A 25922-nucleotide genomic window follows, 5' to 3' on the forward strand; every position below is an offset into this window, starting at 1 on the left:
AATCCTGATGTCCTTGCCGTGTCCGAATCCTGGCTTAGGAAGGCCACCAAAAATTCTGAGATTTCCATACCCAACTATAACACTTTCCGTCAAGATAGAACTGCCAAAGGGGGAGGAGTTGCAATCTACTGCAGAGATAGCCTGCAAAGTTCTGTCATACTTTCCAGGTCTATGCCCAAACAGTTCGAACTTCTAATTTTAAAAATTAATCTCTCCAGAAATAAGTCTCTCACTGTTGCCGCCTGCTACCGACCCCCCTCAGCTCCCAGCTGTGCCCTGGACACCATCTGTGAATTGATCGCTCCCCATCTAGCTTCAGAGTTTGTTCTGTTAGGTGACCTAAACTGGGATATGCTTAACACCCCGGCAGTCCTACAATCCAAGCTTGATGCCCTCAATCTCACACAAATCATCAAGGAACCCACCAGGTACAACCCTAAATCCGTAAACATGGGCACCCTAATAGACATTATCCTGACCAACCTGCCCTCCAAATACACCTCTGCTGTCTTCAATCAAGATCTCAGCGATCACTGCCTCATTGCCTGTATCCGCCACGGGTCCGCGGTCAAACGACCACCCCTCATCACTGTCAAACGCTCCCTAAAACACTTCTGCGAGCAGGCCTTTCTAATCGACCTGGCCCGGGTACCCTGGAAGGATATTGACCTCATCCCGTCAGTTGAGGATGCCTGGTCATTCTTTAAAAGTTACTTCCTCACCATATTAGACAAGCATGCTCCGTTCAAAAAATGCAGAACCAAGAACAGATATAGCCCTTGGTTCACTCCAGACCTGACTGCCCTCGACCAGCACAAAAACATCCTGTGGCGAACTGCAATAGCATCGAAGAGCCCCCGCGATATGCAACTGTTCAGGGAAGTCAGGAACCAATACACGCAGTCAGTCAGGAAAGCAAAGGCCAGCTTTTTCAAGCAGAAATTTGCATCCTGTAGCTCTAACTCCAAAAAGTTCTGGGATACTGTAAAGTCCATGGAAAACAAGAGCACCTCCTCCCAGCTGCCCACTGCACTGAGGCTAGGTAACACGGTCACCACTGATAAGTCCGTGATAATCGAAAACTTCAACAAACATTTCTCAATGGCTGGCCATGCCTTCCTCCTGGCGACTCCAACCTTGGCCAACAGCCCCGCCCCCCCTGCTGCTACTCGCCCAAGCCTCCCCAGCTTCTCCTTTACCCATATCCAGATAGCAGATGTTCTGAAAGAGCTGGAAAACCTGGACCCATACAAATCAGCTGGGCTTGACAATCTGGACCCCCTATTTCTGAAACTGTCCGCCGCCATTGTCGCACCCCCTATTACCAGCCTGTTCAACCTCTCCTTCGTATCATCTGAGATCCCCAATGATTGGAAAGCTGCCGCGGTCATCCCCCTCTTCAAAGGGGGAGACACCCTGGACCCAAACTGTTACAGACCTATATCCATCCTGCCCTGCCTATCTAAGGTCTTCGAAAGCCAAGTCAACAAACAGATCACTGACCATCTCGAATCCCACCGTACCTTCTCCGCTGTGCAATCCGGTTTCCGAGCCGGTCACGGGTGCACCTCAGCCACGCTCAAGGTACTAAACGATATCATAACCGCCATCGATAAAAGACATTACTGTGCAGCCGTCTTCATCGACCTGGCCAAGGCTTTCGACTCTGTCAATCACCATATTCTTATCGGCAGACTCAGTAGCCTCGGTTTTTCTAATGACTGCCTTGCCTGGTTCACCAACTACTTTGCAGACAGAGTTCAGTGTGTCAAATCGGAGGGCATGTTGTCCGGTCCTCTGGCAGTCTCTATGGGGGTACCACAGGGTTCAATTCTCGGGCCGACTCTTTTCTCTGTATACATCAATGATGTTGCTCTTGCTGCGGGCGATTCCCTGATCCACCTCTACGCAGACGACACCATTCTATATACTTCCGGCCCTTCCTTGGACACTGTGCTATCTAACCTCCAAACGAGCTTCAATGCCATACAACACTCCTTCCGTGGCCTCCAACTGCTCTTAAACGCTAGTAAAACCAAATGCATGCTTTTCAACCGTTCGCTGCCTGCACCCGCACGCCCGACTAGCATCACCACCCTGGACGGTTCCGACCTAGAATATGTGGACATCTATAAGTACCTAGGTGTCTGGCTAGACTGCAAACTCTCCTTCCAGACTCATATCAAACATCTCCAATCCAAAATCAAATCAAGAATCGGCTTTCTATTCCGCAACAAAGCCTCCTTCACTCACGCCGCCAAACTTACCCTAGTAAAACTGACTATCCTACCGATCCTCGACTTCGGCGATGTCATCTACAAAATAGCTTCCAATACTCTACTCAGCAAACTGGATGCAGTTTATCACAGTGCCATTCGTTTTGTTACTAAAGCACCTTATACGACCCACCACTGCGACCTGTATGCCCTAGTCGGCTGGCCCTCGCTACATGTTCGTCGTCAGACCCACTGGCTCCAGGTCATCTACAAGGCTATGCTAGGTAAAGTGCCGCCTTATCTCAGTTCACTGGTCACGATGGCTACACCCACCCGCAGCACGCGCTCCAGCAGGTGTATCTCACTGATCATCCCTAAAGCCAAAACCTCATTTGGACGCCTTTCCTTCCAGTTCTCTGCTGCCTGCGACTGGAACGAATTGCAAAAATCTCTGAAGTTGGAGACTTTTATCTCCCTCAACAACTTTAAAAATCTGCTATCCGAGCAGCTAACCGATCGCTGCAGCTGTACATAGTCCATCTGTAAACTACCCACCCAATTTACCTACCTCACCCCCCATACTGCTTTTATTTATTTACTTTTCTGCTCTTTTGCACACCAGTATCTCTTCTTGCACATGATCATCTGATGATTTATCACTCCAGTGTTAATCTGCTAAATTGTAATTATTCGATTTATTGCCTACCTCATGCCTTTTGCACACATTGTATATAGATTCTCTTTTTTTTCTACCATGTTATTGACTTGTTTATTGTTTACTCCATGTGTAACTCTGTGTTGTCTGTTCACACTGCTATGCTTTATCTTGGCCAGGTCGCAGTTGCAAATGAGAACTTGTTCTCAACTAGCCTACCTGGTTAAATAAAGGTGAAATAAAAAAATAAATAAAAAAAGAATATGATTCTGAGATAATTGGCTTTAAGTTCCAATATCTCCTTGGTTTGAAAAGTGTCAGCAATTTTTAACTTGTATTCATTTGAACTTAACTACATGAATCAGGGTGTTTAGAGTGCTCTATAGTTAGAGAACATTGAACAGAACAAGGCTATGTCAATAACTAAATTTTGACAAAAATGCAGATAGAACCTTATCAAATCAAATCAAAATCAAATGTATTTATATAGCCCTTCTTACATCAGCTGATATCTCAAAGTGCTGTACAGAAACGCAGCCTAAAACCCCAAAAAGCAAGCAATGCAGGGGTGGCTAGGAAAAACTCCCTAGAATGGCCAAAACCTAGGAAGAAACCTAGAGAGGAACCAGGCTATGAGGGGTGGCCAGTCCTCTTCTGGCTGTGCCGGGTGGAGATTATAACAGAACATGGCCAAGATGTTCAAATGTTCATAAATGACCAGCATGGTCAAATAATAATAATCACAGTAGTTGTCGAGGGTGCAGCAAGTCAGCACCTCAGGAGTAAATGTCAGTTGGCTTTTCATAGCCTATCATTAAGAGTATCTCTACCGCTCCTGCTGTCTCTAGAGAGTTGAAAACAGCAGGTCTGGGACAGGTCGCACGTCCGGTGAACAGGTCAGAGTGCCATAGCCGCAGGCAGAACAGTTGAAACTGGAGCAGCAGCACGGCCAGGTGGACTGGGCACAGCAAGGAGTCATCATGCCAGGTAGACCTGACGCATGGTCCTCGGGCTCAGGTCCTCCGAGAGAGAGAAAGAAAGAGAGAAGGAGAGAATTAGAGAGAGCATACTTAAATTCACACAGGACACCGGATAAGACAGGAGAAGTACTCCAGATATAACAAACTGACCCTAGCCCCCCGACACATAAACTACTGCAGCATAAATACTGGAGGCTGAGACAGGAGGGGTCAGGAGACACTGTGGCCCCATCCGATGATACCCCCGGACAGGGCCAAACAGGAAGGATATAACCCCACCCACTTTGCCAAAGCCCAGCCCCCACACCACTAGAGGGGGGCGACGAGTATGAAGCGAGGGCGAGCCAATGAGAGCATACAGGTCGCAATGGTGGGTAGTATATGGGGCTTTGGTGATAGACTGCATCCAGTTTGTTGAGTAGAGTGTTGGAGGCTATTTTGTAAATGACACTCTCAAAGTCGAGGATCGGTAGGATGGTCAGTTTTACGAGGGTATGTTTGGCAGCACGAGTGAAGGATGCTTTATTGCGAAATAGGAAACTAGTTCTAAATTTCATTTTGTATTGGAGATGCTTGATGTGAGTCTGGAAGGAGAGTTTAGTCTAACCAGACACCTAGGTATTTGTAGTTGTCCACATATTCTAAGTCAGAACCGTCCAGAGTAGTGATGCTGGACGGGCGGGCAGGTGTGGGCAGCGATCGGTTGAAGAGTTTACTTTTACTTGCATTTAAGAACAGTTGGAGGCAATGGAAGGAGAGTTGTATGGCATTGAAGCTCGTCTGGAGGTTAGTTAACACAGTGTCCAAAGAAGGGCCAGAAGTATACAGATATTGTATATAGTGACACATGTAGCACTGAGATGCAGTACCTTAGTCCGCTGTGCCACTCTGGAGCCCATATACAGGGTATGTTTCTAAAGGTTAACTTCTCCTCTATTACAGTACAAGAATGTCTCCATGTGTTTCAGTGCCAATATGACCGATTCTGTTGGACCAAACCTCAAATTCAAAAAGCGAGTTGAAACCGTTTGTCAGAGAGGAAGAAGTGAACTCTGATCTTTGTTGTTGTGATTGGTAGGGGGGGCTTGGGAGAAAGAGACCAAGCAAGAATTTTCACTCTCGCCAAATCTGTGCAAAATAAGCTCAATGCGTTTCTATGTGCTTACTTTCAACCTAAGCTAGTCGCCTGCCTTCCCGCCTTGGGACAACGACTCCTATTGTTAGGCCGGAGACATGAGCATCTCATCATTATATACAGATCTCTGGTGTAAATGTGAAGGTCCACAGGGTCGAGTAAAAATTCACACATTGTGAAAATGTTCCCAGGCAATAATTGCACATGTGTCTGTGTGGATGGCTGAGCTCGTGCAGATGTTTCTCTCACACCACCCCTGAGTTAGCTAGCTAACTAGCATAATTAGCTGTAAACTGGTCGAGATAGCTTGTTCTCAGAGGTGTGCAGTCAGTTGTAACTTGCTTGTATAGTTAACTAACTAACAAATAAACAAATAAATGCACTGTCAATCGAAGACGTAGAGCCCAAGTCTTATCAAATCATCCCTACGCACTTGGAAAACCATTTCAAGCAAAGGGTTTTACACATGCTGAGTTTGTCTCGAGCGCTGCACGGGTGGAAAAGTAATGGAACTCCCTCGTCTGCTTCTGTTAAGGGGAAAAGTCCTCAATGAAACTGACATTAAATGTGAAGAATGATACATTTGCATCTGGCAACTGTCGCCTACCATTTTATACAATAAATATGTTGAAATTACGATATCACTGGAGTCATTGCAAATCAATTTGTGCCGCTTGTATAGCCTACCTGGAGCTAGCAAATAGATTTAATAAATAGCCTATAACTTCAGTGTGTTGTTGTTGTAGCCTTGTGTTATTATGCAATTATTAACCTATTTAATCCCATCAACCACAATAGTGACCGTAAGAAAACGTTTCAGTTATAAGGCACAATCATTTTTACTGAATGACGTGTCAATGCATTTCCAGCAAATATTGAAATAATAAAGGGTCTCAATGAAAGATGTGCAGTGTCACATGTTCAGTGTAAATTGTCACACGACCAGAGCTGTTTACTTCCTGGTTGCACCATGAGAAGAGGATGGCTGCATCAAAGCTCCCAAACAAAAGGTTAGTAAAGTATGTTAACATAAAGATAGGACAAAGATTTTTGGTATACATCTTTAAGGTGTCTAGTATTGATATATGCATTTGCAATTATTCAACTTTGTTCAAATCAAATCAAATGTTATTTGTCAGATACACATGGTTAGCAGATGTTAATGCGAGTGTAGCGAAATGCTTGTGCTTCTAGTTCCGACAATGCAGTAATAACCAACGAGTAATCTAACCTAACAATTCCACAACTACTACCTTATACACACAAGTGTAAAGGGATAAAGAATATGTACATAAAGATATATGAATGAGTGATGGTACAGAACAGCATAGGCAAGATGCAGTAGATGGTATCGAGTACAGTATATACATATGAGATGAGTAATGTAGGGTATGTAAACATAAAAGTGCATAGTTTAAAGTGGCTAGTGATACATGTATTAACATAAGATGGCAAGATGCAGTAGATGATATGGAGTACAGTATATACATATACATTATATTAAGTGGCATTGTTTAAAGTGTCTAGTGATACATTTTTGATCAATTTCCATTATTAAAGTGAGCTGGAGTTGAGTCAGTATGTTGGCAGCAGCCACTCAAAGTTAGTGATGGCTGTCAGTCTGATGGCCTTGAGATAGAAGCTATTTTTCAGTCTCTCGGTCCCTGCTTTGATGCACCTGTACTGACCTCGCCTTACATTTACATTACATTTAAGTCATTTAGCAGACGCTCTTATCCAGAGCGACTTACAAATTGGTGCATTCACCTTATGATATCCAGTGGAACAACCACTTTACAATAGTGCATCTAACTCTTTTAAGGGGGAGGGGGGGGTTAGAAGGATTACTTTATCCTATCCTAGGTATTCCTTAAAGAGGTGGGGTTTCAGGTGTCTCCGGAAGGTGGTGATTGACTCCGCTGACCTGGCGTCGTGAGGGAGTTTGTTCCACCATTGGGGTGCCAGAGCAGCGAACAGTTTTGACTGGGCTGAGCGGGAACTGTACTTCCTCAGAGGTAGGGAGGCGAGCAGGCCAGAGGTGGATGAACGCAGTGCCCTTGTTTGGGTGTAGGGCCTGATCAGAGCCTGAAGGTACGGAGGTGCCGTTCCCCTCACAGCTCCGTAGGCAAGCACCATGGTCTTGTAGCGGATGCGAGCTTCAACTGGAAGCCAGTGGAGAGAGCGGAGGAGCGGGGTGACGTGAGAGAACTTGGGAAGGTTGAACACCAGACGGGCTGCGGCGTTCTGGATGAGTTGTAGGGGTTTAATGGCACAGGCAGGGAGCCAGGCCAACAGCGAGTTGCAGTAATCCAGACGGGAGATGACAAGTGCCTGGATTAGGACCTGCGCCGCTTCCTGTGTGAGGCAGGGTCGTACTCTGCGAATGTTGTAGAGCATGAACCTACAGGAACGGGTCACCGCCTTGATGTTAGTTGAGAACGACAGGGTGTTGTCCAGGATCACGCCAAGGTTCTTAGCACTCTGGGAGGAGGACACAATGGAGTTGTCAACCGTGATGGCGAGATCATGGAACGGGCAGTCCTTCCCCGGGAGGAAGAGCAGCTCCGTCTTGCCGAGGTTCAGCTTGAGGTGGTGATCCGTCATCCACACTGATATGTCTGCCAGACATGCAGAGATGCGATTCGCCACCTGGTTATCAGAGGGGGGAAAGGAGAAGATTAATTGTGTGTCGTCTGCATAGCAATGATAGGAGAGACCATGTGAGGATATGACAGAGCCAAGTGACTTGGTGTATAGCGAGAATAGGAGAGGGCCTAGAACAGAGCCCTGGGGGACACCAGTGGTGAGAGCACGTGGTGCGGAGACAGATTCTCGCCACGCCACCTGGTAGGAGCGACCTGTCAGGTAGGACGCAATCCAGGCGTGGGCCGTGCCGGAGATGCCCAGCTCGGAGAGGGTGGAGAGGAGGATCTGATGGTTCACAGTATCAAAGGCAGCCGATAGGTCTAGAAGGATGAGAGCAGAGGAGAGAGAGTTAGCTTTAGCAGTGCGGAGCGCCTCCGTGACACAGAGAAGAGCAGTCTCAGTTGAATGACTAGTCTTGAAACCTGACTGATTTGGCCTTCTGGATGATAGCGGGGTGAAAAGGCAGTGGCACGGGTGATGGTGTCCTTGATGATCTTTATGGCCTTCCTGTGACATCGGTGGTGTAGGTGTCCTGGAGGGCAGGTAGTTTGCCCCCAGTGATGCGTTGTGTAGACCTCACTACCCTCTGGAGAGCCTTGCGGTTGTGGGCGGAGCAGTTGCCGTACCAGGCGATGATACAGCCCGTTAGGATGCTCTCGATTGTGCATCTGTAAAAGTTTGTGAGTGCTTTTGGTGACAAGCCGAATTTCACAAAGCTGTCTGTGCGGGAGGACCAATTCAGTTTGTCCGTGATGTGTACACCGAGGAACTTAAAACTTACAACCCTCTCCACTACTGCCCCGTCGACCTATTGGGTAGGTAAGCAAATTGGAGTGGGACTAGGGTGTCAGGTAGGGTAGAGGTGATATGGTCCTTGACTAGTCTCTCAAAGCACTTCATGATGACGGAAGTGAGTGCTACGGGGCGGTAGGCATTAAGCTCAGTTACCTTAGCTTTCTTGGGAACAGGAACAATGGTGGCCCTCTTGAAGCATGTGGGAACAGCAGACTGGGATAAGGATTGATTGAATATGTCCGTAAACACACCAGCCAGCTGGTCTGCGCATGCTATGAGGACGCGGCTGGGGATGCCGTCTAGGCCTGCAGCCTTGCGAGGGTTAACACGTTTAAATGTTTTACTCACGTCGGCTGCAGTGAAGGAGAGTCCGCAGGTTTTGGTAGCGGGCTGTGTCAGTGGCACTGTATTGTCCTCAAAGCGAACAAATAAGTTATTTAGTCTGTCTGGGCACAAGACATCCTGGTCCGCGACGGGGCTGGTTTTCTTTTTGTAATCCGTGATTGACTGTAGACCCTGCCACATACCTCCTTTGTCTGAGCCGTTGAATTGCAACTCTACTTTGTCTCTATACTGACGCTTAGCTTGTTTGATTGCCTTGCGGAGGGAATAGCTACACTGTTTGTATTCGGTCATGTTTCCGGTCACCTTACCCTGTTTAAAAGCAGTGGTTCCCGCTTTCAGTTTTGCGCGAATGCTGCCATCAATCCACGGTTTCTGGTTTGGGACTGTTAATAGTTGCTGCCATCACTCCACGGTTTCTGGTTTGGGACTGTTTTAATAGTTGCTGTGGGTACGACATCGCCGATGCACTTTCTAATGAACTCTCTCACCGAATCAGCGTATTCGTCAATGTTGTTGTTAGACGCAATGCGGAACATATCCCAATCCACGTGATCGAAGCAGTCTTGAAGCGTGGAATCAGATTGGTCGGACCAGCGTTGAACAGACCTGAGCGCGGGAGCTTCTTTTAGTTTCTGTCTGTAGGCTGGAAGCAACAAAATGGAGTCGTGGTCAGCTTTTCCGAAAGGAGGGCAGGGGAGGGCCTTATATGCATCGCGGAAGTTAGAATAACAATGATCCAGGGTTTTACCAGACCTGGTTGCGCAATCGATATGCTGATAGAATTTAGGGAGTCTTGTTTTCAGATTAGCCTTGTTAAAATCCCCAGCTACAATGAATGCAGGATATGTGGTTTCCAGTTTACATAGAGTCAAATAAAGTTTGTTCAGGGCCATCGATGTGTCTGCTTGGGGGGGAATATATACGGCTGTGATTATAATCGAAGAGAATTCCCTTGGTAGATAATGCGGTCCACATTTGATTGTGAGGAATTCTAAGTCAGGTGAACAGAAGGACTTGAGTTCCTGTATGTTGTTATGATCACACCACGTCTCGTTAATCATTAGGCATACCCCCCCGCCCCTCTTCTTACCAGAAAGATGCTTGTTTCTGTCGGCGCGATGCGTGAAGAAACCAGCTGGCTGCACCGACTCTCTCGAGTGAGCCATGTTTCCGTGAAGCAAAGAACGTTACAGTCTCTGATGTCTCTCTGGAAGGCAACCCTTGCTCGGATTTCATCAACCTTGTTGTCAAGAGACTGGACATTGGCGAGTAGTATGCTAGGGAGTGGTTCGCGATGTGCCCGTCTCCGGAGCCTGACCAGAAGACCGCTTCGTTTGCCCCTTTTACAGCGACGTTGTTTAGGTTCGCCGGCTGGGATCAAATCCATTGTCCTGGGTGGAAAACAAAACACAGGATCCGCTTCGGGAAGGTCATATTCCTGGTCGTACCAATGTAAGAAATAACACGTAAAAAAACAAAATACTGCATAGTTTCCTAGGAACGCGAAGCGAGACGGCCATCTCTGTCGGCGCCGGAAACCAGGAGTCAGTGTGGTCATAGAATGAGTAAACATGTTGACTGCAACAATAGTGACCGGCGGGATAACACAGTGCATCTAGGCATACACATACTTATACACAGACATAGTTCTTGTTTTACCTCACTTTCTACTCTGTTCTTTCTTTTAGTTTGACTTTGAGTCAAGTTCTGGATATGTTGGATCTAGGTGACTGCCCAGACAAGGCATGCAACATTGCAGTTATCCCTCAAAATGAGAAAGATGCTGTCCTCAGTGATTGTGATAGCGCTGGGTCGGATATAGACTATGAGGGAGAGACAGGCCTTTTGCCAGCCAGGCTATTGAATGCATATGCTGAACCTATGCAAACAGATCATAACAGGAACAACGTTATCAGTGATGATGACCAAACCCTCACCACCCCCGCTCTCCCACCCACCAGCCGCCTCCACTGTTGATAATGAAGAGCCAAGGGCCTCTACCTGCTAGAGGGTCCAGTCAGAAGAGCCAAGGGAAAAGCTGCAGGTGGTCAAAAATAAAGAGTGTTCAAACGATCAAAGAGGCCTGCCACCGCTGTGATTCCAAAACACATTGTATACAGCCCAAATGCTGCAGAATGTGTCAAACAAAGCTGCCCCAACCCAATGGATGTTTTCCTACTAATGTATCCACCCACCCTAAGAGAGATCACCATTGAAATGTCCAACCTCTACTCCACCCAAACCAAGGACAAGCAACTGTATGACAGTAGGTCTGGCTGATCGTAGTTCAAAATAGTGACGCACAAACTAACCGTGCACTTGGTTCTGAAGCCTACCTCTATATGTTCAGTGTAGGCCTTTACTTGAATGCATATTCTACAGGCTACCTCTATCCTAAATGTTACCTGTATGTTCAATGTGAATGAATCACACGACTGCTATACCGTTGTTAGTGAATGTTGCACTAATGTCACAATGACAATGTTACAATTAATATTTGAATGAGTTCAAATGTTACAATATTAATGTTTCAATACATGTTGCACTAAAGTAACAATGTTACAATGTATGTTACAATAAAGTAACAACGTTGAAATATGTTGATGGTTGTTGTTTTGTCTTTGCTCTCAGTATTCATATCGTGTTGTATAAAGGGTTTTTGATATGTAAAATAGTCACACTAGAATGTGAAGGGGCATTCTAGAGGCAATGCTGGGGATTGCCAATGACAGAGTTTTAAATGTGTTAATAACTGGGCTGGGATATATAAAAAATGTCATGACTGCATAGGAGAAATATGTTAATTCAGTATACATCACTTGTTAGATTTTGGCTAATCTTGCTCTGGCGAGTATTACTTGTTGGTCTTGTTGTTGTTGATGTGCATAACTGAGGGAGAGCCTACTATTTCATGGTTGTTTGATCAATAGGACTGTACAGTGGTATTTACATATTTGCAGAAATCCATTTAGGTGTATTTTGTGCCTTTAATTATCTAAAGTTCACTGTTGCTATTGCCTGTAAACACACAGTCCAGATCAAAGTGAATGATGGCAGGCCGGTGTAGCAAATGGCTTATTTTGATTTAGGCCTACTGAAGCTCTTATTGGCTATGGCACACCGATCTGCCGGTCCTGGACGAGACAGATGTTTTGATTATGTTTTATTTACTGCAGTGTTATATAATTGTCCAAACACACGGCCACTTTCCCACTCTATATTTATTGCTGTAGAACTTCCACAAATGCTTTACTTAGTATACAGTATGTAATTCCCAAACATTCTAAGAATTTATGAAAATGTGAATTTCCGAAATCTAAGTGTTCGCTTGTTAAAAAATCTAAATGTAATTCTTACTGGGGGGTTTATATAAACAGATTTTAATAAAATGCTGTCACTTCTACTCTGTCTCCATCTAGAGGATATTATGGAAAACTACAACATGTATGTTTTTTAACCTAGTCAGACAAACTGATTGACTGCTAGTCGGCTACAGGACTTTGAACTAGACGTAGATGACTTTGAGAACCTGGTCAGTGACTGTCCCACACTATTCCTCAATCTTGCCGTCCTCTGCTGCAATGTAAGATACAATAAGACAGACTTACAGCCTGACAGACAGACAGACTAACTGACATAATAATTGCATGCATCCATGACTGTGTACATACTTACTGTAACTGCGTAGATTGACAAGCTAAAACCAATTATACATTCCAAAAAGTAAGCACTGTTTACCCTCTTCCTGCTCTCCCTCTCTGTTTCTCCCTCTTCCTCAGATAAATGTAAAGATGTGTCCCTCGTTCTCTGAGATAGTAGTCTTGATGGAGGGGATGGAGAGAGGAGAGGAAGACGGCCATCCCTCTGGGTGATTATCGCTCCTCAGAATCCGCCATCGTCCACATCAGCCCCTACCGACGACGGAGTTCCCCAAGTCTGTCATCTCCCTGACCTCCCCCCTCAGGGGAAACCTCTTCCTCTGTGGGCTCCTCCGGAAGCTGCAAGTCCCTCCCCTGCACCTCCGAGCTTGGGCGAACGCTCGTCCTCCTCCGGGACCCCGACCTGCAGAAAGAGGAGCGGGTAGAGGAGGTGGAGGATGAAGGGAGGGATAGTGGAGGATGATTCAGGGCTGCCTCTGGACCTGGACATGGTGTTTTTGAGTCCTCTGGAAGAGGATGGTTTCTCTCTGGGGGAGCCTATGGACTGCAGCAGGTCCCCTGACACACTAGAAGGCTGTCCCTACACCAGGGAGACGTCTCCTACACCCAGCCTCGTCAACTTCCTTCCTGTTTCTGCATCCTAACTGCTGGGGCCACCAAGTCGCCAAAACGCCCCACCCCTCCCTCCCTCCCTCCTCTCCCTCGTCTGAACAACAACAATGGCTCAGTGACGGTGGTCGTCGGTCGTCTGATTGGCTGGAGGGCTAGCGGGTACCGCGCTGCTCCTGAGCAAGATGAGTTAATTTTCTGTCCTGGCTGCTGTCTGATTGGTCCGACCTTGTGCCTGAAGCGACCACGCCTTGCGTGCCAGGGCTGCCCCTACTGGAGGCACAGATTTAGGGTGGGCTCACCCAGTGGGCTGAGTGACCAACTACAACAGTGACATTGCTGAGACTTTCACTGGTACTGTTCAGTGGTGCTTTTACTAGGTATCATTACTGTTAGGGACTGGGGAGCTGATGATGATGAAGATTGCTGCTACTACTACTACCTGAAGTGGGAAACCAGAGGCGCGTTATTCCTTTGAGATCTTATATATTGGTTGTTGACATAGAGACATTTGATAACTGCAGTGTGTCACTGGTTTGTTGACTCACTTTCTACACTCTGAATCTTTCTATTTGATTCCTACTAATGATTCTTCACTGGTCTGGGTGGTGCTTGAGATTTGTATTGAATTCAAAAAGGTGCTTCTTCTTACCTCAAACCTCAGTGTTCTTCCCATAACCCTCTATGATCCAGGTATCCTCTCAGTGTGGGGATGTTTTTAACAGCTTGTGTAACTTTGAAACAGCATGAAAAGCAATTCTCCTTATTTACGTATTGTACTGATTATTCCACCCAAAGTTCTGTGTGTGTCAGAGGGAGAGAAAGAATGTCTGAGACTGACAAGATGACTAAAGTTTGTCCCCTGATGTCAGTTTTGAAATGTTAATGGTTCGCTGGTAATTTCCCTCTACCTGTGAGTGAGAGATTAGAGAACTGTCTGTAATAATTGAATACAAAGTGAGTTTACTTGTTGTTGTTTTTTACACTGTTGATAAGAATCACTTGATCCTTGATTTCATAGGGCTGCTGGTTCCTTGCCTGTTGAGACTTACTGGTGATGTCTGAAATGGCACCCTAATTCCTATATTGGCCCTGGTTAAAAGTAGTGTGCTTTCCAGGGGAAAAAAGTAGTGGCCTATACAGTCCTAGAGCTTATGATGTGTTTGTCTCCCTCTGCTGGCTTGGATGACCAGGCCATTCACATGGCTGTGTCTCAACTCTTAAATGGCTTATTTTTCCTCATACTCTTTCCTTCTAGGAGAAGCTATGCATGACCCAACCAGGGGAAACTCCAATCCTTAGTTATATACCTGGAGGTTTTTCCTAGTCAGGTCACTTGGTCAGGAAAAGGTCCTGGACATATTAATATCAAATCAACTGATATGAGAGGACTTAAAAAGGTTAATGACTATACGGCTATAGACATTTACATTTACATTTAAGTCATTTAGCAGACGCTCTTATCCAGAGCGACTTACAAATTGGTGCATTCACCTTATGATATCCAGTGAAACAGCCACTATACAATAGTGCATCTAAATCTTTTAAGGGGGGGGGGGTTAGAAGGATTACTTTATCTTATCATTTACATTTACATTTAAGTCATTTAGCAGACGCTCTTATCCAGAGCGACTTATCCTAGGTATTCCTTAAAGAGGTGGGGTTTCAGGTGTCTCCGGAAGGTGGTGATTGACTCCGCTGTCCTGGCGTCGTGAGGGAGTTTGTTCCACCATTGGGGTGCCAGAGCAGCGAACAGTTTTGACTGGGCTGAGCGGGAACTGTACTTCCTCAGAGGTAGGGAGGCGAGCAGGCCAGAGGTGGATGAACGCAGTGCCCTTGTTTGGGTGTAGGGCCTGATCAGAGCCTGAAGGTACGGAGGTGCCGTTCCCCTCACAGCTCCGTAAGCAAGCACCATGGTCTTGTAGCGGATGCGAGCTTCAACTGGAAGCCAGTGGAGAGAGCGGAGGACCGGGGTGACGTGAGAGAACTTGGGAAGGTTGAACACCAGACGGGCTGCGGCGTTCTGGATGAGTTGTAGGGGTTTAATGGCACAGGCAGGGAGCCCAGCCAACAGCGAGTTGCAGTAATCCAGACGGGAGATGACAAGTGCCTGGATTAGGACCTGCGCCGCTTCCTGTGTGAGGCAGGGTCGTACTCTGCGGATGTTGTAGAGCATGAACCTACAGGAACGGGCCACCGCCTTGATGTTAGTTGAGAACGACAGGGTGTTGTCCAGGATCACGCCAAGGTTCTTAGCGCTCTGGGAGGAGGACACAATGGAGTTGTCAACCGTGATGGCGAGATCATGGAACGGGCAGTCCTTCCCCGGGAGGAAGAGCAGCTCCGTCTTGCAGGTTGAGCTTGAGGTGGTGATCCGTCATCCACACTGATATGTCTGCCAGACATGCAGAGATGCGATTCACCACCTGGTTATCAGAAGGGGGAAAGGAGAAGATTAATTGTGTGTCGTCTGCATAGCAATGATAGGAGAGACCATGTGAGGTTATGACAGAGCCAAGTGACTTGGTGTATAGCGAGAATAGGAGAGGGCCTAGAACAGAGCCCTGGGGGACACCAGTGGTGAGAGCACGTGGTAAGGAGACAGATTCTCGCCACGCCACCTGGTAGGAGCGACCTGTCAGGTAGGACGCAATCCAAGTGTGGGCCGCGCCGGAGATGCCCAACTCGGAGAGGGTGGAGAGGAGGATCTGATGGTTCACAGTATCAAAGGCAGCCGATAGGTCTAGAAGGATGAGAGCAGAGGAGAGAGAGTTAGCTTTAGCAGTGCGGAGCGCCTCCGTGACACAGAGAAGAGCAGTCTCAGTTGAATGACTAGTCTTGAAACCTGACTGATTTGGATCAAGAATGTCATTCTGAGAGAGATAGCAGGAGAGCTGGCCAAGGACGGCACGTTCAAGAGTTTTGGAGAGAAAAGAAAGAAGGGATACTGGTCTGTAGTTGTTGACATCGGAGGGATCGAGTGTAGGTTTTTTCAGAAGGGGTGCAACTCTCGCTCTCTTGAAGACGGAAGGGACGTAGCCAGTGGTCAAGGATGAGTTGATGAGCGAGGTGAGGTAAGGGAGAAGGTCTCCGGAAATGGTCTGGAGAAGAGAGGAGGGGATAGGGTCAAGCGGGCAGGTTGTTGGGCGGCCGGCCGTCACAAGACGCGAGATTTCATCTGGGGAGAGAGGGGAGAAAGAGGTCAAAGCACAGGGTAGGGCAGTGTGAGCAGAACCAGTGGTGTCGTTTGACTTAGCAAACGAGGATCGGATGTCGTCAACCTTCTTTTCAAAATGGTTGACGAAGTCATCCGCAGAGAGGGAGGAGAGGGGGGGGGGATTCAGGAGGGAGGAGAAGGTGGCAAAGAGCTTCCTAGGGTTAGAGGCAGATGCTTGGAAGTTAGAGTGGTAGAAAGTGGCTTTAGCAGCAGATACAGAAGAGGAAAATGTAGAGAGGAGGGAGTGAAAGGATGCCAGGTCCGCAGGGAGGCGAGTTCTCCTCCATTTCCGCTCGGCTGCCCGGAGCCCTGTTCTGTGAGCTCGCAATGAGTCGTCGAGCCACGGGGCAGGAGGGGAGGACCGAGCCGGCCTGGAGGATAGGGGCCATAGAGAGTCAAAGTATGCAGAAAGGGAGGAGAGGAGGGTTGAGGAGGCAGAATCAGGAGATAGGTTGGAGAAGGTTTGAGCAGAGGGAAGAGATGATAGGATGGAAGAGGTGAGAGTAGCGGGGGAGAGAGAGCGAAGGTTTGGACGGCGCGATACCATCCGAGTAGGGGCAGAGTGGGAAGTGTTGGATGAGAGCGAGAGGGAAAAGGATACAAGGTAGTGGTCGGAGACTTGGAGGGGAGTTGCAATGAGATTAGTGGAAGAACAGCATCTAGTAAAGATGAGGTCAAGCGTATTGCCTGCCTTGTGAGTAGGGGGGGAAGGTGAGAGGGTGAGGTCAAAAGAGGAGAGGAGTGGAAAGAGGGAGGTAGAGAGGAATGAGTCAAAGGTAGACGTGGGGAGGTTAAAGTCACCCAGAACTGTGAGAGGTGAGCCATCCTCAGGGAAGGAACTTATCAAGGCGTCAAGCTCATTGATGAACTCTCCAAGGGAACCTGGAGGGCGATAAATGATAAGGATGTTAAGCTTGAAAGGGCTGGTAACTGTGACAGCATGGAATTCAAAGGAGGTGATAGACAGATGGGTAAGGGGAGAAAGAGAGAATGTCCACTTGGGAGAGATGAGGATCCCAGTGCCACCACCCCGCTGACCAGAAGCTCTCGGGGTGTGCGAGAACACGTGGGCAGACGAGGAGAGAGCAGTAGGAGTAGCAGTGTTATCTGTGGTAATCCATGTTTCCGTCAGTGCCAAGAAGTCGAGGGACTGGAGGGAAGCATAGGCTGAGATGAACTCTGCCTTGTTGGCCGCAGATCGGCAGTTCCAGAGGCTGCCGGAGACCTGGAACTCCACGTGGGTCGTGCGCGCTGGGACCACCAGGTTAGGGTGGCAGCGGCCACGCGGTGTGAAGCGTTTGTATGGTCTGTGCAGAGAGGAGAGAACAGGGAAAGACAGACACATAGTTGACAGGCTAAAGAAGAGGCTACGCTAATGCAAAGGAGATTGGAATGACAAGTGGACTACATGTCTCGAATGTTCAGAAAGTTAAGCTTACGTAGCAAAAATCTTATTGACTAAAATGATTAAAATGATGCAGTACTGCTGACTGGTGAAGTAGGCTAGCTAGCAGTGGCTGCGTTGTTGACTATGTTTGAAAGTGTTGCTGGCTAGGTAGCCTCGATAACTGGCTAGGTAATTACTCTAAACTACACAATTATCTTAGATACAAGGACAGCAAAGACAACTATGTAGCTAGCTAACACTACACTAATCAAATCGTTCCGTTGTACTGTTTCGGTAGAAGTTGGCTAGCTGGCTAGCTAGCAGTGTTGACAACGTTAGGACAGTGAAAATAGCTGGCTAGCTGACTTTGTTAAAAAGTGGAGCTGGCTAGGTAACCTCGATAACTGGCTAGATAATTACTCTAAACTACACAATTATCTTAGATACAAAGACAGAGAAGACAACTATGTAGCTAGCTAACACCACACTAATCAAATCGTTCCGTTGTACTGTTTCGGTAGAAGTTGGCTAGCTGGCTAGCTAGCAGTGTTGACGGCGAAAATAGCTGGCTAGCTGACTTTGTTTGAAAGTGGAACTGGCTAGGTAACCTCGATAACTGGCTAGATGATTACTCTAAACTACACAATTATCTTAGATGCAAAGACAACTATGTAGCTAGCTAACACTACACTAATCAAATCGTTCCGTTGTAATGATTCGGTAGAAGTTGGCTAGCTGGCTAGCTGGCTAGCTAGCAGTGTTGACGACGTTAGAAGATTCGATAATTCGATAATAATCTAAACTACACAATTAGCTTTGATACAAAGACGGCTGTGTAGCTAGCTAAGAAAAAAGTGCTAAGATCAAACAAATCAAACCGTTGTACTGTAATGAAATGTAATGTAATGAAATTAAATTAAATGTAATACTACCTGTGGAGCGACTCGCTGTTGGCTGCAACTCGCTGTTGGCTGGGCTCCCTGCCTGTGCCATTAAACCCCTACAACTCATCCAGAACGCCGCAGCCCGTCTGGTGTTCAACCTTCCCAAGTTCTCTCACGTCACCCCGCTCCTCCGCTCTCTCCACTGGCTTCCAGTTGAAGCTCGCATCCGCTACAAGACCATGGTGCTTGCCTACGGAGCTGTGAGGGGAACGGCACCTCCGTACCTTCAGGCTCTGATCAGGCCCTACACCCAAACAAGGGCACTGCGTTCATCCACCTCTGGCCTGCTCGCCTCCCTACCTCTGAGGAAGTACAGTTCCCGCTCAGCCCAGTCAAAACTGTTCGCTGCTCTGGCACCCCAATGGTGGAACAAACTCCCTCACGACGCCAGGTCAGCGGAGTCAATCACCACCTTCCGGAGACACCTGAAACCCCACCTCTTTAAGGAATACCTAGGATAAAGTAATCCTCCTAACCCCACCCCTCCCCCTTAAAAGAGTTAGATGCACTATTGTAAAGTGGTTGTTCCACTGGATTTCATAAGGTGAATGCACCAATTTGTAAGTCGCTCTGGATAAGAGCGTCTGCTAAATGACTTAAATGTAATGTAAATGAGCGAAGCGATAGCGATAGCTATTAACATTTATACCCAGTTCTTACCACTTTATCTAACAGTATGTCGGAAAGGATGAGGAGGAAAGATAAACCAGAGTATTGGGACGTAGCCAGTCTCACTCAACTGTGCTGAGAGTCTCTTTGTTACTTCACAGTTTAAACCACATGATTTATAGTCTGGAAAACTGTATACATCTATTCAAAGAATTCCACTGTTCCAGTCCATATTGATGATGTCATAAAACATATTTAATTTCCATCATTGCATAAAAGATTTCCTGAAATAATGTTGTTTCTACCAGAACCTGTCCACTAGCCTTGACAGCCACACTGGCCTTGCAAGCTTACATGCATACAGTAAGTATATTTCAATACTAGATCAGTGTGTCTCATGAGGCTATCCTTCCTCATGCAAGGCACTTCTGATTAGTGTAGTTACTAAGTATCATCATTATGAATTACCAGCTTTATAAACTGTTTCATGATGATAAAATTAACTAATTGACTACATAGAAAAACATTGAATATCATTTAGTCTTGTAGTTTCCTCCCATACATCCTACATTCCCATGTGTATCAAGAATGGTCCACCACTCAAAGGACATTCAGCCAACTTGACACAACTCTGGGAAACATTGGAGTCAACATATGTCAGCATCTCTAGTGGAATACTTTTGACACCTTGTATAGTCCATGCCCCGATGAATTGAGGCTGTTCTGAGGGAAAAAAAAGAGGGTGGGGGTGCAACTCAATATTAGGAAGGTGTTCTTAATGTTTTGTACACTCAGTGTATATCTACAGAAGGCAATGGGTCCACAGTTAAAGAATACAACATAAGAATGACAACAGCACAAGCTGTATGCAATGCAAAACAATACAATTACAACTCAATTCAATATGAGTAAGCTGCTGTGACTTGTCCCCAGTATAGAAGTGATGAGACACTGTAGCTGTTCCTCCAATCCCGGCTCCTGTTGCATGATTGGTCCCTCCTGTCATTTTTATTTTTTAACAATAATGAGCAACAATACAGTTTGAAAAGTGGCTGGGTTTAGTTATAGATATAATGAATACAGAACAGAAACCAGGACGGTATAGTTATAGACATAATGAATACAGAACAGAAACCAGGATGGTATAGTTATAGACATAATGAATACAGAACAGAAACCAGGATGGTATAGTTATAGACATAATGAATACAGAACAGAAACCAGGATGGTATAGTTATAGACATAATGAATACAGAACAGAAACCAGGATGGGTGTAGTTATAGACATAATGAATACAGAACAGAAACCAGGATGGTATAGTTATAGACATAATGAATACAGAACAGAAACCAGGATGGTATAGTTATAGACATAATGAATACAGAACAGAAACCAGGATGGTATAGTTATAGACATAATGAATACAGAACAGAAACCAGGATGGTATAGTTATAGACATAATGAACATTGAACAGAAACCAGGATGGTATAGTTATAGACATAATGAATACAGAACAGAAACCAGGATGGGTGTAGTTATAGACATAATGAATACAGAACAGAAACCAGGATGGTATAGTTATAGACATAATGAATACAGAACAGAAACCAGGATGGTATAGTTATAGACATAATGAATACAGAACAGAAACCAGGATGGTATAGTTATAGACATAATGAATACAGAACAGAAACCAGGATGGTATAGTTATAGACAGAATGAATACAGAACAGAAACCAGGATGGGTATAGTTATAGACATAATGAACACAGAACAGAAACCAGGATGGTATAGTTATAGATATAATGAATACAGAACAGAAACCAGGATGGTATAGTTATAGACATAATGAATACAGAACAGAAACCAGGATGGGTATAGTTATAGACATAATGAACACAGAACAGAAACCAGGATGGTATAGTTATAGACATAATGAATACAGAACAGAAACCAGGATGGTATAGTTATAGACATAATGAATACAGAACAGAAACCAGGATGGTATAGTTATAGACAGAATGAATACAGAACAGAAACCAGGATGGGTATAGTTATAGACATAATGAACACAGAACAGAAACCAGGATGGTATAGTTATAGATATAATGAATACAGAACAGAAACCAGGATGGTATAGTTATAGACATAATGAATACAGAACAGAAACCAGGATGGTATAGTTATAGACATAATGAATACAGAACAGAAACCAGATTGATCTCATGAAGGTACAGTATAAACTTAAAGCTATAAACTAAATTGAACAGAAAAGTGAGTGACAGTCTCACTAATATTTTTTAACAATTAACCTGCTTTTTCAAAGCTTTGCAATGCTTAGAGCAATAAAGGTAAAATAATGAATATAAACACAATTCTGCATTACCTCACATCCAGTGAATAAATTTGAAAACAATTCCCTTGCATTTAGAACATGATGGAATCCATGTGTGAGTACACTACATCAGTGGTGGAAAAAGTACCCAATTGTCATACTTGAGTAAAAGTAAAGATACCTTAATAGAAAATGACTCAAGTAAGAGTGAAAGTCAACCAGTAAAATATTACTTGATTAAAAGTCTAAAAGTATTTGGTTTTAAATATACTTAAGTATCAAAAGTAAATGTAAATGATCAAATGTATAGTATAAATATATATTTAACCTTTATTTAACTAGGCAAGTCAGTTAAAAAACAAATTCTTATTTTCAATGACGGCCTAGGAACAGTGGGTTAACCTGTTGAGGACAGAAGGCGCTGTTTTCACTTTGGGGGAAAATCGTGCCCAATTTAAGTGGCCTCGTACTCAATTCTTGCTCGTACAATATGCATATTATTATTACTATTGGATAGAAAACACTCTCTAGTTTCTAAAACCGTTTGAATTATATCTGTGAGTAAAACAGAACTCATTTTGCAGCAAGCTTCCTGATCAGGAAGTGGAAAATCTGAAAACAATGCTCTGTTCTAGGGCCTGCCTATAAATGGGCTTGATACGTATTAGTATACATGCACGTCATACACCTTATACTTGATGTCAATAGGCAGTGAGAGAAGAAATGGAGTGTTTATCTTGGTCTGAGGTCGAATAAAAGCTCTTGGCATGACGTGACCCCAATTTCCTGTTTCCTGGAGCGCGCGAGAAGGGACCTGGTATTGCCTTCTGTAAAGCTGTCGTTATAGACGACTAATATCTCCGGCTTTGATTTTATTTGATACATGTGACAATATCATCGTAAAGTATGTTTTTTCAATATAGTTTTATTAGATTATTGAAATTTTTTTCGGGACGTTAGGCTTGTTGCTTTGTCTGCGTATGTTCAGGAAGGAGAGCTTCGCGCCACTTTGCTAGCTTTCCGTGCTAATTGACTGGAGAAGAGGACATTCTAAATCCAAACAACGATTGTTCTTGACAAAGGACCCCTTGTACAACATTCTGATGGAAGCTCATCAAAAGTAGGACCCATTTTATGATGCTATTTCATATATCTGTCGAACATGTGTACTATTAGGTAGCGCCCAGATTTTGGGCACGCTCTCGCTATAACATAAGCTGGATGTCGTAATGAAGTTATTTTTAGAATTCTAACACGGCGATTGCATTAAGAACTAGTGTATCTATCATTTCCTATACAACATGTATTTTTTAGTCATGTTTATGAATAGTTATTTGGTGAGAATAGGTGAGTTTTAGAAAAATATCCGCACATTCTGGGAAAAAGATGCTACGTTAGCACAATGTATAACCACTGATTTCAGCTCTAAATATGCACATTTTCGAACAAAACATAAGTGTATGTATAACCTGATGTTATAGGACTGTCATCTGATGAAGCTTATCAAGGTTAGTCAAAAATTATATATATTTTGCTGGTTTGTTACGATCGCTAACATTTGCTGCTGGTAAATGGCTTGTGCTTCCTACTATTGTGGTAAGCTAATATAATGCTATATTGTGTTTTCGCTGTAAAACACTTAAAAAATCTGAAATATTGGCTGGATTCACAAGATGCTTGTCTTTCATTTGCTGTACACGATGCATTTTTCAGAAATGTTTTATGATGAGTATTTAGGTATTCCACGTTGGTCTCTATAACTACTCTGGCTGCTTCGGTGCTATTTCTGACGGTAGCTGTGATGGTAGCTGCAATGTAAAACTGATTTATAGCTCAAATATGCACATTTTTCGAACAAAACATAGATTTATTGTATAACATGTTATAAGACTGTCATCTGATGAAGTTGTTTCTTGGTTAGTTTGGTTGGTTCTTGGTTAGTTAGGTTGGCTTTGTGCATGCTACCTGTGCTGTGAAAAATGTCTGTCCTTTTTTGTATTTGGTGGTGAGCTAACATAAATATACGTGCTGTTTTCGCTGTAAAACATTTAAAAAATCGGACATGTTGACTGGATTCACAAGATGTGTATCTTTCATTTGCTGTATTGGACTTGTTAATGTGTGAAAGTTAAATATTTCTCAAAAATATTTTTTGAATTTCGCGCTCTGCCTTTTCAGTGGAATGTGGGAGGAGTTCCGCTAGCGGAACCCCGGGGCCAGACAGGTTAACTGCCTTGTTCAGCGGCAGAATGACAGATTTTTACCTTTTCAGCTCTGGGATTTGATCTTGCAACCTTTCAGTTACAAGTCCAACGCTCTAACCACTAGGCTACCTGACTTCCAATTCTTTATATTGAGCAAACCAGATGGCACAATTTTCTTGTTGTTTTTAAATTTACGGATAGCGAGGGTCACACTCCAACATAATTTACAAACAAAGCATTTGTGTTTAGGGAGTCTGCCAGATCAGAGGCAGTAGATGACCAGGGATGTTCTCCTGATAAGTGTGTGAATTGGACCATTTTCCTGTCCTGCTATGCATTCAAAACGTAACGAGTACTTTTGGGTGCCAGGGAAAATGTATGGAGTAAAAAGTACATGATTTTCTTTAGGAATGAAGTACAAGTTGTCAAAAATATGAATAGTAAAGTAAAGTACAGATACCCCCTAAAAAACGACTTAAGTAGTACTTGAAAGTATTTTTACTTAAGTACTTTACACCACTGCACTATATATACAAAAGTATGTGGACAGCCATTCAAATTAGTGGATTTGGCTATTTCAGCCACACCCGTTGTTGACAGGTGTATAAAATCGAGCACACAGCCATGCAATCTCTATAGACAAACATTGTCAGGAGAATGGCCTTACTGAAGAGCTCAGTGACTTTCAACGTGGCACCATCATAGGACGTTACCTTTCCAACAAGTCAGTTTGTCATATTTATTCCCTGCTAGAGCTGGCCCGGTCAACTGTAAGTGATGTTATTGTGAAGCGGAAACGTCTAGGAGCAAAGTGGTAGGACACACAAGCTCACAGAGCGGGACCGCTGAGTGCTGAAGCGTGTACAAATTGTCGGTCCTCGGTTGCAACACTCACTACCGAGTTCCAAACTGCCTATGGAAGCAACATCAGCACAAGAACTGTTCGTCGGGAGCTTCATGAAATGGGTTTCCATGGCCGAGCAGCCACATACAAGCCTAGCGTCGGCTGGAGTGGTGTAAAGCTCTCTGCCATTGGACTCTGGAGCAATGGAAACACGTTCTCTGGAGTGATGAATCATACTTCACCATCTGGCTGTCCGATGGATAAATCTGGGTTTTGGCGAATGCCAGGAGAATGCTACCTGCCCCAATGGAGGAGGTGGAGGAGGAATAATGGTCTGGGGCTGTTTTTCATTGTTCAGGCTCCTTAGTTCCAGTGAAGGGAAATCTTAATGTTTCAGCATACAATGACATTCTAGACGATTTTGTGCTTCCAACTTTGTGGCAACAGTTTGGGGAAGGCCGTTTCCTGTTTCAGCATGAAATGCCCCTGTGTACAAAGTGAGGTCCATACAGAAATGGTTTGTCAAGATTGGTGTGGAAGAACTTGACTTGTCTGTACAGGCACCTGATCTCAACCCCATTGAACACTTTTGGGATGAATTGGAACGCTGACTGCGAGCCAGGCCTAATCGCCCAACATCAGTGCCCGACCTTACTAACGTTCGTGTGGCTGAATGGAAGCAAGTCCCCGAAGGAATGTTCCAACATCTAGTGGGAAGCCTTCCCAGAAGAGTGGAGGCTGTTATAGCTGCAAAGGGGGACCAACTCCATATTAATGGCCATTATTTTGGAATAAGAAGTTTGACGAGCTAGTGTTCACATACTTTTGGCCATGTAGTGTACCTCTAAAGACACCTCTCAGAGAACGTTAATGTAGCTACAGTTTTAAACTGGAACAGACCAGACAGAAAAACGCTAGGCCTACGCAATAAGAGAACATTGATGTATATAAAGGAGGCTTTAAATATAAAATAATGAAGCCAAACAACTTGTAGAATGTACAGCACTGTTAGCTATAGACTCACTGAGTATTGCATTTATTTACTCCAGCTCCCACTGCAGCTCCCACTGCTGCACCAACTGTCATACCAACTGGGCCTCCAACTATTCCCAAAGCCGCTCCGATTCCGGTACTGGTAGTTGCTATTAAAATGTGTTTTATTTTTTCAGCTTTCTCTCTAGCTTCTCTTTCTTGTTTTCTCCTCAGCTTCTCTTCTTCTTCTCTTAGACCAGGGGTGTCAAACTCATTCCACGGAGGGCCTAGTGTCTGCAGGTTTTTGGTTTTTCCTTTCAATAAAGCCCTAGACAACCAGGTGTGGGGAGTTCCTAACTAATTAGTGA

General features: G+C 44.9%; 1 long non-coding RNA gene across 1 annotated transcript in view; it reads left to right on the plus strand.

Annotated features, from left to right (window-relative positions):
• Positions 1-25922, plus strand: part of LOC139579371 (uncharacterized) — a 331703-nt gene that overhangs the window by 245355 nt on the left and 60426 nt on the right. The gene's annotated exons all lie outside the window — the stretch shown is intronic.

Source organism: Salvelinus alpinus, chromosome 6, assembly GCF_045679555.1.
Source record: "Salvelinus alpinus chromosome 6, SLU_Salpinus.1, whole genome shotgun sequence".
Lineage (NCBI taxonomy): Eukaryota > Metazoa > Chordata > Actinopteri > Salmoniformes > Salmonidae > Salvelinus > Salvelinus alpinus.